This window comes from Alosa sapidissima, chromosome 7 (genome assembly GCF_018492685.1).
Source record: "Alosa sapidissima isolate fAloSap1 chromosome 7, fAloSap1.pri, whole genome shotgun sequence".
In the NCBI taxonomy this organism is placed as follows: Eukaryota; Metazoa; Chordata; class Actinopteri; order Clupeiformes; family Clupeidae; genus Alosa; species Alosa sapidissima.
In genome coordinates this window covers 37498677-37514385 of record NC_055963.1, presented here as the reverse complement: position 1 = coordinate 37514385, position 15709 = coordinate 37498677, and the positions used below count along the sequence as shown (strand labels likewise).

General features: G+C 39.2%; 1 long non-coding RNA gene across 1 annotated transcript; it reads right to left on the bottom strand.

Moving 5' to 3' along the window:
- Window positions 1-1456: 1456 nt before the first annotated feature.
- LOC121713580 lies at window positions 1457-2985 on the bottom strand. Its single transcript, XR_006032875.1, has 2 exons — window positions 2375-2985; window positions 1457-1616 (listed from the first exon to the last, which is right to left on the bottom strand). It is a non-coding gene; the product is annotated as an uncharacterized LOC121713580 (long non-coding RNA).
- Window positions 2986-15709: the final 12724 nt, after the last annotated feature.

Sequence of the window (15709 nt, the reverse complement as noted above, 5' to 3'; positions counted from 1 at the left end):
GGACTCCACGGTTAAACTGCGGATTGGGCGGATGACGTGAAGAAATATAATATTTTAATTAAATTCGGGCGGGTGGTGGTTGAACCAATCAAATGAAAAAAATATAGCCTATACATTGTTAAATTGTGTTACCTACATCCGAAAAAAACGAGCACACTGAAATAGTCAAATTTTCATCAGGCAGTTTGGCCTAGTTGCTTATATGCATGCTGCTTTGTTTATCTATCAGAGACGGTGTTGCGGAATTGGTGTAGCCTATTCCGATGTTTCACTGAGCAACCCCTCACGCACGCACACACACACACACACACACACAGACACACACACACACTAAAGGTAACAAAGTTTAAATTAAGTAGCCTATCGTAGCCTGCCAGCATGTTTTCCTCTCCAGTGTGCAATAAGAAATAGGCTACAGTGCAAGCCGATGATTCATCTCCCATGTCGCGTCTCGTTGCAGAGCTATGGTAGGCCACTAAGCAAATCTGCAACCTATGAGCCCAGCTGCCAGTATTGGAGGAGGCCTAAACATCTCGTAGATGAGACTGACTGGGTTATTTTGTTTCAATATTATATATAAAACATATAGTCATTGTAGCCTACCATTCAGGGAATAGGCATTTAAAAGGGAGACAGATTATGTAGTGATATGATTTAGAACTGACACCAGGCAATGGCAGTGCGAGATGTTCAGAACGTAAGAGCTAAAAGCTCAGTAACATCCACAGCGGAAAAAAGAAGGTAAGAAAAATAGTCGGAAAACTTGATGTTGTGTAAGGCAAGCAAGCAAGTTTGGCGGTTGTTAGCCTACTAAAAATAAGAACATGCACGTTGCACTGCTGTGCGGTGGACTTTCGGAATGAATAGAGTCGGCGTTTCTTTAATATCGAGGCGCCATAGTTTGTCCGATCGGCCTTCTGTTATTAAATGAATTGCGCTGTCTGTCTGAAAGACACGCTCTCTTCCCATGCAGTCAAAATGAATGGGAGTCTTCTTCAGAACAGGCTTGACATACTGTCACCCTGACATGACAGTGCGTACCCATACAAAAATGTGATATATGGCAATATATGTAAATCACATATATTATGTATATGTCAATGTATGCTTCACACATATAAGTCACATATATACACATACATGTCAAATATATTTCAAAATATAGCAAAATTGGCCGTTTTTATATATGTCACATATATTTTCCCAGATATACAAATATATTACAAATATATGTTAGTTGCATATATGTTAATATATGATAAGTTATGTATTTGTACGCATACTAGGGATACCAATATATTGCAAATATATGTCTATGGACATATATTTGCACTCATATAAGGTAAATATATTGCAAAATGTATGTAATGTTCTGCTATGTCACATTTATAGAAATATGTCACAATATATGTATCAGTATAACATTGTTGATGTTCCAAAGAAAACACACAAAATATTTGTTTAACCTTTTATTAAAGTTTAGTTTTTCTACACAAACAGTGAGTACACTCTCCAGGTAGAAACTTTTTTCCCCTTTATGGAAGTGGCACACATTGATTTGGCATATGCAGAATGTACTCCGTGTTCTCAGGGCAGCAGTCCTCACAAATCACCACCTGCAAACAGGGAACAGAGAAGATTAATATGCTGTAAAACACACAGAACATGAAAAGACCATCACTGAAGCACTACTACCTTCACATTCCTCTTTAATAAACACACACCTTGGCACAAGTAAGCTTAAATAAGGGCTATGAGATGAAGAACATGTAGCCTAATGATCCATACATCAGAATACTTTGACAAGATTTGGGAAAGATTCTTGAAAGATTGGAGTCTTTTAACTAATGCCCCCCATTCAAGCTTTACTCAAAAGACTATCTTTCAAGAATCTTTCCCAAATCTTCAAAGTCTTCTGTTGTAAGGATGGCTTAACACTACCCTTCACAAACTAAAGATCCATTTAGGCCTACTAACATTCACGTTAGCCTGCATGGTTATTAGCAGCCACTTTAAATATAAGTTAGCTGCTATAGCTAGGTTAGCTAACTTACTCACACCTGATATTTCATTCAAACTAAAACTTATATTCATAACGACATCTCAGACAGGCTTGTTGTTGGATATGATGTTAACTACCATTCTAGATATTCCACATAATGGTAAAGTTAGTTAATGGAAAAGTTAACATTAACAGCTAACATCGCTAACGTTAGCAATATTAGCTCGCTAACATTATCGATAGCTAATTGATAACATTAACGTTAGCTAATTCTAACATGATGGTTAGACTGTTAACAAACGGATTTGGTTAACATTACATTATAAAAACAATATTTTATAACTAATTCCCGTTTACTAAAGACTTTCTTACCTTGGATATGATAAAAGCAGAGTTTGTACAGCTTAGGCTACACAGTCGGATGCATGACAAAAAGTGACGGTTGAAGTCACCGTGGTTGGAGTTCAAATGTCAGACCAGGGTGGGGGATGGGTATTGCTGTGTGCGCATGCGCATATCAAGATGCGATAAGCATCCGTTATATTTAAAGTAGCTTTGGCCTCACACATTTTTCATGCACATAGTGCAACCCAAAGCGCTCCACACAAAACATTGACACATAAGGCAGCATAGTCGACACCTTATCTGTGACGCCAAGACATAAACAAATATATTCACACTGTTCTCCATTTGGAAAATAAGTAATGTAATCTAGTGTATGGATATGTATGCCACCATATATGGAGACTACAAATATGTCTGCCACATATTCACACATAAAGTTCTCCATATATTTAGAAAATAAGTAGTGGAATCTAGTGTATGGATATGTATGCCACCATACATAGAGACTACATATAAGTCTGTCACATATTCACACATAAACTTCTCCATATATTTGGAAAACAAATAATTGGATCTAGTATATGAAGATATATAGCATCTTATATGGGAAATTAAAATATTTTGTATGCATGTATGGACATATAGCTTAGAATATATGTTTGACATAAATATTTGAATCACATATATGTCCATATAAGTAAAATTATAAGTCCCTGTTATTTGACATATATGTTCATATATTGCCATATATCACATTTTTGTATGGGTAAAGTAGCCTATAATGTGAATGACTTGTTATTTTATTAAGGATTTCTTTCTTTTTGCAAAAAATAAAGTACAATAGGCATTAATTAGTAGGCTAAATATCAGCATGTTGAAATGATGTGCCAAATTGCGTTTTTTATTACAATGATAAAATTGTAGGCTACAGGCCGATGTGCGTTTTATTTGGAGACTTTTGCGAGACAGAGACTGAGTTTGCTGCTGTTATTCTGGGGATAGGCTACAACATAGCCAATGTAGGACTTTAGCCTTTTAATATATTTGCTGCATTGGATCAGTCATTCTAGAACAGGCAAGAGTTTTCTAGCCTCACGTCAGCAGCACCGCATCACAAAACAACCAGCGGATGGCGGGCGGGTGCGGTTTTGAAAATTAGTCAAAAAACGTTGGTGCGGATGGATGATTTTTCTATGCGGTTACGGTTGAAATAATAGCCCATCCGCGCATCTCTAGAGGGTGCACTGTCAGGAATCTAACAGCCTAGTAGTGAGACCTAAGCAACAAGTTCCTAGCAACACAATTCAAAGACTGTGCAGGTGTGCATAGATGAATGTCCTTAGCATTTTTAACATTTATTGGAGTGTTATCAGGGTGTTAGGAAGCGAAGTGCATGAGCACTTCAGACAGTACACAGACACAAACTTATTCCATTCCACTCACTCACTAAAATGTTTGGCTTGTGTGCTAAATCATGTGCTCATTATGACCGCCGCTAGCGAAGCGGTCATATAGGGATTGTCAAAGTTTTTCTTTTTTTTTCTTTCGTCATCTACTTCCTGAATTTTTGGTCAACGATACCCGGGACACCGAACCACCGGGACGCATGAAATTTGGTTGTATGTAGCCCCACTAGACTTTTACGGAAAATTTTTGTTTCGTCCCCGGGGTCCACTCCCCCCCTTGCTAGGCCCCCCGAACCGCAAAAAAAGCAGTTTTTCCTAAATAACTACCTGAACCGTGGCACCGAGGATGAAGAATATTTTATGGTATGTTGGTCTCAAGGGCCCACATCAATCTGGCCCATAATCACTCATTTGTGATTTGCACCCCCCCCCCCCCCCGGTAAAAAATGAAAATGCAATATTATTCTGCTTTAATCGCCCCTATCTTCAGTTAAGATGTTCAGAACTGCACCAAATTTTATTTGTATGATTGACCTGGCATTCTCTGGGGGTATGCCAAGTTTCGTAGAATTTCATCCATGGGGGGGGGGGGGGGGGGTCTTAAAAAAAAATGTGTACATTTAGTGACTGTACACTCATTGGCCTGTAGATGGCGGTGCACACATATACACATGCACACACACACAGGCACCCACATACTATCGGTATTAGAACGGCCAATACATAATTACAAATTCAGTAGGATTAAAAGAAAGCCAAAATATATATTCATCATCATCATCATGGCTGCATTTCCAGTATTGGCGATAAGTAGTCGTTTGTCCACTAGATGGCGCATCGTTGCAGTGAGACGTAATTTTGGTGGAAATTAAACGTGGGTTGGAATAACAATGGACGCTTCCTACAAGGACTATTCACCCCTTGCAGACACGTGACTTAAGTCACGTGACGGCTCCATGCTGGACGGCAAAAAGATGGGAGACGGACGGCAAATTACATTATGTCATAAAGATTATGATGAACTGAACACCATTACTATAACATCTTTGTAGTTCAATGTATTGCTGTTTGGGGTCTGATAGTCAAAGAAGATGCCAGTGGTGTTGTTAGATGAAATGGGTCATGATCGCAAATGTAAACTTATTAAAACTGGTGGTAACAGCAAGGGGAGATAACGTTACGTTAGGCTACTGTAATTAACATTATGGTAAATGAACACCCATAAGTATTTCTGGACTAAAATATTGCAAAGCGATTTGGTTACTTTATTTGTCTTGCTTTTATCAGTTGTAACATAGTCAAAACGTTAAGAATGTCATATCAGAACATGAAATAATAACTAGCTGCCACAGAAGCTAGCTATTCTAGCTAACGTTTATCGTAGCTCATAGTGCTAGGGCTAATGTAACTCGTCAGTTTGTACGTTGCCCAGCGAATAAACTTACTTCTTACATGTCTTAAGTTAAAGAATTGAAAGAAATAGGAAATTTAAAAAAAAACTTGAACGGTATTATCTGTTTACATTCAGATCTTGCCAAAGACTTTGCCTAAGTGCTATCTGCCGTCCTGTTCAGAGTCTATGGTTGCTATAGCAACCGCTGCTGTGCTTCATACACTGAGGAGATAAGCATGCAATTGTGGTTGAAATACTCCTGAAACACAAAGAAAACAAACCAAAATAAATCTATGCAAGAACATGGGATGTTGTTGTATTTCAAACAATAAGCCAACAGTCGTGGAAGGGCATTACTACGGTTAAATCTCACTATAATCTCCTAGCTGTGCGATATGTCCCATTACAACCCATTGATTTGATTCGTGTTCTTGCCGTCCACTAGGCTATTTTGCTGTGGCGCGAACAAAACGTGACGTCACTTGCAAGGGGTAAATAGTTTACCGCAGAGAACGTCTAATAAGGATAGGATGATGTTCACATGAAATGTAATTCCCATTTCTTCTTGAAGCCGAAATAAATCTGAGGATGTTTATCGGACATGCTTGGTTTTTACTGCAGGTACGTTAATCTTATAATATCAATAAGGACCTAGGTAATGTTACCGTTAGCGTTGGTTGAGTGATGGAGGCCAATTTGATTGATTGCATTTGTAGAAAACTATAAATGCGGTTATACCAAGCAAATTGATAGCAGCACTGTAATTGTATCTTTCGACTGTCATTTGTTGCATGTGCTACAAAAATCATTCTGTGCAATGGAAGATTTACCAACGTTACACCGGTCTGATACAGTTTTGCCTATACATGCGTGAGACTGAGACGCCTGTTTATTTTGTTTTAAGTGCGTGAGGGTGTGAGAGAGAGGGGAATCGATGTGCTTTGATTCCAGCTTGGTAGTTGTAGTCTGTGAAATTAAAAAGCACGTGTGTGTGAAGTATCCAAACAATGACACCTTAATTTCATTATGGCTGCTTTAGCAACACACCTTAAAGGTGCCATGTGTAATGTCCGCCAAAAATCAATTCATACTCCACATTCCATAAAAGATGGGGGCAGTATACCTCCAGAAAGTGAGCTGGTTTACCTTAGAGTAACAACCGAGACACGTGTATTGCAGTTTGGCTAGCGGTTATGTTGTCCGCATACTGCCTCCCAAGGCCGAAACTGGTATTATGACACCTGTCGGGCTGTGGCTAGTAATTTAGCATGCTAATTCAGGTTGATATCTCTGCAGCACTATACCTTGTTATTTTTTTAATGACATCATCGCCCTTATTTCTTCTCATTCTTTTGATGCGTGTAGCTCATCTTTTGGATATTTTTACCTCAATTCTTACACATGGCACCTTTAAGCTACTGTGTGGGTCCCATTTAGAAGTGGCTACTTCATTTGCGCTTTCCTTGACTCATGGAGCTGCGTGAATTTTATTACAACTTTTCGCCACGATATGGCAGTTTAAGTCCGCTTGATACTGTAAGGCGTAAGCCATTGGTTTCCAAAGGAGATTTTATTTGTGTCGCCAGCATAGCCTATTGACAATTTATGCTGTAAATAGGCCTACCTTATAAGCCTACCTAGCTTAGGGAAGCTAACAGCTTTCTATTAGGGATCTAGTGTGTTAGTTACAGTTTTGTCATAACTCCCTGATGCATTTTTGCATTTAGAATAGCCAGAGCGTGAACAATATCGGGTGCCTATGGACTAGGCTTGGTGAACCCAGCCTGATCTGTCCGCTATTTATTTTTTGATTTCTTAAAAGATTGAGGTTGGTCTGGTGAAAGCCAGACTAGCCATGGACCTCAGTTACACAATGCAAGGGAACATGAATCAGCCTATATTTGCACGAACAATAACGGACAACAGCTCTTCAACTTAGGCCCGTTAAAATGTGTATGAACAGTCTAGCGACGCATTTCATCAAGGCCCATTTGGATATGTCAGTTATTTGCACCACTAGATCTAAAACAGCATTTCGTTTCAGACTACTGTTACTTAATTTGTGCATTAACAATAACGTTTCAGACTACTGTTACTTAATTTGTGCTATAAAGTATTACATGAACTAAAGATGACTAAAATCTTATGTAGAAGAAGAAACATTCACAAAAAATCCATCCATCCAAAAATGACCTTTGTTTTTGATAGCTGTTGAAAACGGCACGGAACTGACAGAGATGTTTTTGTTTATAAATAAATAAATAAATAAATAAATAAATAAATAACATTATGCTGATACCTTTTGCTTTTCCCAAATACAATGTAGCCTACAGGTGTAAGTGACCTTTCATCAATCCAGTTGCAATGGATGAACTGTGATGAACTGCCCTACTTGTGATTGTTTAGAGATGTTAAAGGTTTTATAACAATGCTACATCTTCTTTGGCTATTCTACAATCTATTCACCTTTTCAGCACCAGTAGGCTACTCTCTGTGCAGCCGCACACACACACTCAGGCATGCCAAACAAGCATACACAAAAGTTTCAAGAGTGGGGGATGGAGTAAAATATGGAGACAAATTGATTAGTGTGATTAATTTTCGCGGAACGGATGTACAGGACTGAGCGGCGGTCATATTTTGTACCGCTATGCGGTACATCTAGTTTTAATTGTTGTACAATGAGTGTAGAATTTAATAGAGTAAGTGCACTATTTACTAAGATGAGTGCACCATTTACTAAAATAAGTGTGTAAAACTTGCGCACTATGTAACAAAAGGTGCGGACACATGGACGGATTATCAGCCAGTGGGCCCCCCTGGCCACTTCAAAAGGTTGGTAACTAAGTTTAGTTAGGGTGGTCTGGGGGCATGCTCCCTCAGAATAAAAAAAAAAAACTCCTTAAATAACGACTTCTGGTGAGTTTTTTTGGAAAGAAGCATTAACCCTTTGAGACGTTGAATTTGTCATTGTATCTATATCTATATCTATATCTATCCTATATCTTGTTTTTGTTTATTTTTCAGGACAGTCTGGGATTTGTACCCATCTTGCATAGCCTATGTCTCTTATGTCAGCCTTTATCAAGGGGAAACCATTTGTGTTTTTATGTCACCACTTGAGTAGCCTATTGTCACTGAACCATTGGACTAAGAATGTGCATGCCGAGACCAACTTTTTTAATTTTTTTATTAGGACAGCAAGTTCATTATTTTGGGTTGCTATTAGCCTACATTATGGTGGTTGGCAGGCAGCTCATTGTCTGCAGCAGTCCTGTATCTTTAGAAAAAAATGTATGTGTAGTATACGCGCTCAAATTGATAACACATTGATAATGAGCTAATTTTCATTCATTGTTGACATGGTCCATGGAGGCTCAGACGGGTGTCCCGGGACCTGATGAACACGCCGCTAAAAAGCACAAACGAATGCGAAAGTTGCAGCTGTGATGACAGGATAAGTGCAGGCAGCCACAAGAGTGATTGGTCGTATAAAATGAACGTTTCTGATGTCTGGGTTACACAAAGCAACAACGACACAATCATTATGTTTTCTGGAATTTTACCCGGATACAACAAACACGATTTTTTGATTGGATGTCGGTGGCATTTTCTTGAATTTCCCCTTGGGGATCAATAAAGTATCTATCTACAGTATCTATCTATCTATTTATTTTTTTTGATTTGGCTGGTGAGTGGTAACCTGACTCTCGCCAGATGAATTTCGTTCGGCCTAGCTCCACTCATCCATCTGGGATCAATCCATTGAAGTGTTGCTTAGGCAGAGACTTTCTAATGTGGAGACACAGCACTCAAAAAATACTCCATAGAAATGCATGGGGCTAGTTTGTCACGCCAATATGGCCGTTGTCTACACACCCCTTTCTCGGCAAAACGTCGACATGTGAATACATTGAGCCAATCATGTGGTGTGATGTGAATACATTGAGCCAATCATATGGTGTGTTGTGAAGATATTGTGCCAATCATGTGTTGTGATCTCGCCGCTGGAGCAAGATTGGTGTCGTGAAGCCTTGCGCACTCATTTCTGCCGAAATGGATGCCTGACGAGTGCCCAAAAAGCGTTGTCAAATGGCCGCCGAGTGGAGGACTTTGGGTCAGGTGAGTGGTGCGCTAGTTCTGAACCCTGCGACAAATCCTCTCGTATCCCTGCGCCTCCTCTAATAATTATGCAGATACCTTCACATCCCTAGTAATATTTCTGCGTGAGAAATGCAAGGTGTGGCGTGTGAGCGTGTGAACTTGTTGAATTGCGTGTGTCTCACGCCCATTGTGTGAGACCAAAAAACCTTTGCAGAAATGGGTTTACTTGTCCGTATAATGGCACTGTGCCATGGTACATGCACTATTGCTCTTAGGGAATGGGAGATGGCACTCTTTTTGGCACAGTTTTTCTTCTGATTGGTTATGGGTGTTACACCCAAGAAACATTCATGTTTAAAAGGATACTCCAGCGTAAAAACAACCAAAACAAAATAGCCTTACACTTCGGTGATAGTGTCCATGGGTATGCTATAGATAAACTGAAGTATTGCAAACTTAAACCCTAGGTTGTTTCTACTTTGGAGTATCCCCTTAATTAAGAAACATTAGAACAATCCTTTTGAACCATGAACCTGGTGTCTGATCACTTATTACGCTGTCAAACTAGGAAAAGTGAATTAGACACTCCCTCCCTCCCATACACCTGAACCATATGCTTCAGACCATGTCTAGATTGTCAAAATAGGACCCTGAATGTAACAAATTGAACATGAAAATGAGATCTGGAGGTTATATGTGTTCTTTGAGCTACTGTCAACATGTTAGATGCTAATACTTTTAAATGTGACCATTGTTGAACACTTAATAATAATAATAATAATAATATAATAAATAAAATAATGCATATTATTAATTATTAATCATAATAATTATAATAATAACACAATAATAAATCTTAAATAATAAATATTTTTTGAATGATAATAAAAACCAAGCATACATTTTCTATCTTGCTTTCCATAACACCCAAACTATCCATCAGCTGTTCAGTGAAATATGATTTATTTTTTTTTAATATGTGTGTTCGGGGCAGGCTGCTGTCTTTTGTAGCTTCTCCTGGGGCTCTTTTCTAGAAAGCGTTGTTTGCTAACTTGCGTCGCAACCTTGGTAGTTCGCTCCATCGTTCTTGGATTTGGTGTTTCTAGAAAGGGTAGTTTGAACTCTCAATCGCAAACAAGGACGCAAAGTTTGGTCGTTTGAACTACTGCCCCTAGGCAGTCGCACTTGTGTCGTTCCTTGGTAGTTCCTGTTGGTGTCCGGAGCGCCTAACCAATATCACAACCGCCTAACCACAAATTGCGAAGTGGATGTTTATCTCGTGACTCAATAATTGATCTATCCTGTAGCTTAATTTTGATTAAGACACTGACTCCCCTACTTGGCTCATGCTTGCTATTTATGTGAATTCGAGTATTGCCTTGCTTTTAGTATTATAATCTTCACAGATCCTTCTACAGCAGTGATAAATGGTGTAGTGGCTAAGGCAGATGACTTGTTATCCCAACGTTGTAGGTTCGATTTTCTTAAGATGTGAGTTTGTCCTCTTGCTTCTCGCTACCTGCAGGTGAACTAGTGTAGATATAATTGTTTTTGACTGATGTCTTGTACCTATGGTCTCTCGATGTAGAGTAGAACTATATACATAAATATGTATGGTCAAAACCTATTGTGTCTCGTAGGCCTACTCTTACTCAGAGATGAAGAGAAGAGATAGGATGCGAACTCCGGCCGAGCGCGTAGTGCACTGACGCGCTGCCTTTAAACCACAAGACAATTGACAACATGCGCGATACCCAGATATTCGTCCAGCCTATATATTTTTTCCCAACATAGATTTTTTTTTTTTTTTTAAATATTGGCACATATTGATCGGCTTTAGTAAAATGTTTTATATACTTGCAATAGGTTTAGGTTTTTGCAGATGACAATGACAATGCCAGCATTAATCACTCGGTTTAAATTAGACAAATAGAAATATTGGTATCAGCAACTATACAAATGTAAATACAGCGGGGAAAATAAGTATTGAACACGTCAAAATTTTTTTCAGTAAGTATACTTCCAATGAAGCTATTTGCATGACATTTTCACCAGACATTGGTATTAACTCAGATAATCCACCCATATAAAAAATCCAAACATTAAAAGTCCATAGGTAGAGTTATGTGTAATAAAGTGTAATGACACAGGAAAAAAGTATTGAACACGCCTGCTGAAATTTCTTAAATACTTTGTGGAAAAAGCCTTTATTCGTAATGACCGCTTCAATGCATTTCCTGTATGACGAAACTAATCAGTCACAGTATTCTGGTGTGATTTTGGCCCATTCTTTTAAACAGATAGTCCTTTAATATTGAAGATTCCAGGGGTCCCTCTTTTGAATCCTGATCTTTAGTGAATTTCCAAAACTGAAGTCAAAGCCTTCACTCTAAAACACATTGGGTTAAAAACAACCCAATTTCAACCCAATCACTGGGTAAATAGTGGTCGAGCCCAGCACTGAGTTATATTAGCCCCGAAAATTGGGTTGTTCGGTCAACCCAATGAGTTGGGTTGATAGTCTAACCCAAACATTGGGTTATCGTAACAACACTGTTAGGTTAAACCTACATAATTGTTGGGTAGGCTATCTTATATAACCCAGGATTTATATTATTTTCACTGTCATTTCTGGGTTATGCTGACCTAATTTATGGGTTATTCTAAGTATCTTATTTTTCTCCTTAATCCAATCATATTAATTGATAATAATTCAAATAAATGTTTGCAAATCATTAATGTTACAATATAATGTTTTAAAATCCATCCAATGGGCAACAATAGCCATGCAATGAAATAAAACAGTTAGACATTTATTTATTTTGCAGTTTATTTTTTGAACAATTTTTTGAATTTTTAGAAAAAGCTTGTGATACTTCCATGAAGGCAGGCAGATTCCACCGTCCGTTTTGGGGATCACACCTGTGAATCAAAGAAAAAAAAAGAGTGCATTAATCACTGTTATTTACAGAACTTTATATCAAGATTTCCATGAACCATTATCATTGAATGATGTTGACAAACATTAAAAATCCACCAGGAGACAAAATATTAGCGCAACACACTCGGAAACCGGGTAACGTTAGCTAAATGACTGTCTGATGCTACAACCAGAGCCCGTCTTCTTTGCTACAACCAAAAACACCCAGTAAAGTTAAGTTACATGGCTATAATATGAAGCTACCCTGAATGAATTAATAAGATGTTGTTTGCCATTATTATTACTGTACGTGTGGCTTGTGAAGAGACTAACATTACTTCAACTGTGTTGGCTAATATTAGCTGATGTTAGCTGCAACCATAGTCTAGGCTACAACCACCACGAAGCATATTTAATTAGCATTGATGCTAGCTATATGGTCTGCTAATGTTAACCAGCTTGGTATGCTCATTTTAGTTTGTTGTAAAAGTTCGTTTTGTTTCTGTCAGCAGTTCATACCCAGTGAACAAAGAACTATGTTTTTATGAGTCTGTCTTTGTGTATATTTAACACGAACAGTAATTGTAAGTTAGTACTTCTATACTCTTTGGGCTGAACGAAATTGGCAGGCAGAATATCCATTCATATCATGAAGGGTAGCTTCTACATCTCTGGGTGGACTTTTAAAATCCGTCTGGATAAAACATTTTAAAAAAGTTAAAGATACATACCTTACGAAATCGCCTGATTTCCATTGCATGCTGACAGCTGGTGGACTGGACGGTTGGAAGAATAACGATGTTTTTTCGAATTCTCAAATAACTATGCAGCTGTGTTAAAGTCACCCAGGTGCTGGGTAGTGTACTCCACGTCGGGTGGGAGAGAGGAGGGGCGCTGTTCTAAACCATCAACCCAACAAGCTGGGTTACAGAAAACAACCCAACATGAGTCAAAACAACCCCACAAAATGCCCTGACAGCCTCAACCCAACGTTTGGGTTGAGAAAATAACCCAGTATTTTTTAGAGTGTTGACTTCATTTCTCTGAAACCAATTGAGAGTTTCCTTTGCTGAATGGTTTGAATTATTGTCCTGCTGGAAGGTCTAGCCATGTCTCATCCTCATCATCCTGGTGGATGTAAAGATTTCCCTGGAACAAAATGACTCCATTCATCATTCCTTCAACTGTATGAAGTCTGCCAGTACCATGAGATGAAAAACAGCCCACACCATGATCCCTAGTCTTTAGCTAAGGGATTCCCAAACTGTGGTACGTGTATGTGTATGTGTACGTGTAATATGGACAAATTTTCTAATGCATTCACAAAAGACTTTATGGATATGCTTGACTCCTTTGGCATTACACAATATGTTGACTTTCCAACCCACAACAAAGGGCATATTTTAGATCTGGTCTGTTGCTCTGGTATCAAGCCTGTCAATATCAGTACTGCTGAACTACCCATCTCTGACCACAAAGCTGTACTGTTTGACACCCATCTGCCTGTCATGAAGTCCAAGGTTCAGCGTGTGATGTCATATCGCAACATTAAAAAGGTGGACCCAGAGGAACTCCCTTCTCTAATTGCCACTTATCCCTCCCCTGCTTTTAATACTTCATTGGGGGCTTTAGTTGACCAGTATAATGACTGCATGTCTACAGCACTTCACAGACTTGCTCCTATGAAGACGCAAACTGTTTCATTTGTGCAATCCGCTCCTTGGTTTACACCTGAACTTCGGCATATGAAATCCTTGGGCCGACGCCTGGAGCGGCTGTCAAAAAAGACTGGTCTTAATGTGCACAAAGACATGTATTCTGAACACCTGCATCAGTATAAAAACGCACTCTGTGTTGCAAAAACATCATACTATGCAAAGATAATCAGTGAAGGACAAAGAAACACCAGGGTTCTCTTTTCCATTGTTAATGGTCTCCTTAAGCCATCTGATAACATCACCCACCAGGAACTCTCTGATGAACGCTGCTCAGCCTTCCTGAATTTTTTCAATACCAAAATTGAGGCAATTCACCGGCAATTAGAATGTTCAATTACCCAGTTGAAACAACCATGCTCACTGAGCACTCTGGGCTAATCTTCCATCAATGAACTCTGTGAATTCAGTCTCCCTGCTGAAAGTACCATCTATGGCCTCATCAAAAGTGCAATTCCTCCACCTGTCAGCTGGACCCTCTTCCAACAAGCCTGGTTAAGAGCTGCCTGTCATCTATTGCTCCAATGATTAAATCGATATTTAACACTTCTTTTCTCTCTGGCACTGTATTTCCAACTTGGCTTTTCTCTCCAAAGTTCTTGAAAAGATAGTGGCAACCAGAGTCCTGCACGGGTTTGGGTACCCATGGGTACCCGACGGGTGACCCGCACATTTTGATGAAACGGGTGAAAAATATTTTACTGTGTTGGAGGCGAGTGTGGGTCGGCTCGGACACGGGTCTAAATCGGAATTGGCCTTTCATAAACATCACGTAGCCTACATACGTAACAATATTTTATACATAGTAACACATCCTAAATAATATGCCTGCAATTCAAGTTGATAAAAGCATTTCAAATGCATATTTCGTGTGTAACCTACTTGCCTTCCCAAAACTCTCTAGGCGCCTACTTTCACTTTTAAAAATCACATGCGCAGGATCTGCCTGCCGTCTTTCAGAACGAAGTGGCTGCTTAAAACACCTAAAGATGACTCTTTTGACATTTTGTTATGGTGGAGAGAGCATGCTCGTTTATTTCCTAATATTGCTTAGATTGTGAGATCTATTGCCATCCCTGCGAGTGAGCGAGATTTCTCCTATGCGTAGGAAAAGGTAGGCCACATTTTTTCCCATTCAATCTTGCTATCAAATAATATTTATATTTGCCTATATTTGCATAAAGTTTCATAGGCTAATGCATAATATGACCGAACCATTCCTTCATTTAGCCTACTACTGCTGTTAATGTCAGTTTAATGATATGCAAGGCGGTGTTTGAATCCTAGGCATTTGCGTGGCGATAGCCTTGTAGCCGCATCTGCTTGAGGAGTGGTAAAATTGTATCACTCGGAGTGTTGTAGGCTATTGTGGTTTTCATCATGTAGGATAGGGCTGTCAACTTCAGCTGAAGTTGGATCTGCAGTGTTAATGGTTGTGTAATTAGTTCCTTAAATATGTCTGTTTAACTTGGGTGGTAGACTGATTTTAACTCGGGTACGGGTCGGGTGTCGGTTTTATTTAATACGGGTCGGGTCGGGTACGGAATTTAACTAGCTCTGGTGTCGGAAAACGGGTCGGATGCGGTTTTAAACATGACGGGTACGGGTGGGTGCGGATTTAAAAAATTGGACCCGTGCAGGACTCTGGTGGCAACTCAATTCCAGGATCACCTGAAGGACAATGACCTCTTCGAGCCATTCCAGTTTGGATTTCATCATATGCACAGTACTGAAACAGCCATGATTAAGATTACTAATGACCTCCTCTGTGCAGCTGATGATGGACTTATTTCCATTCTGATTCTCCTTGATCTCAGTGCAGCC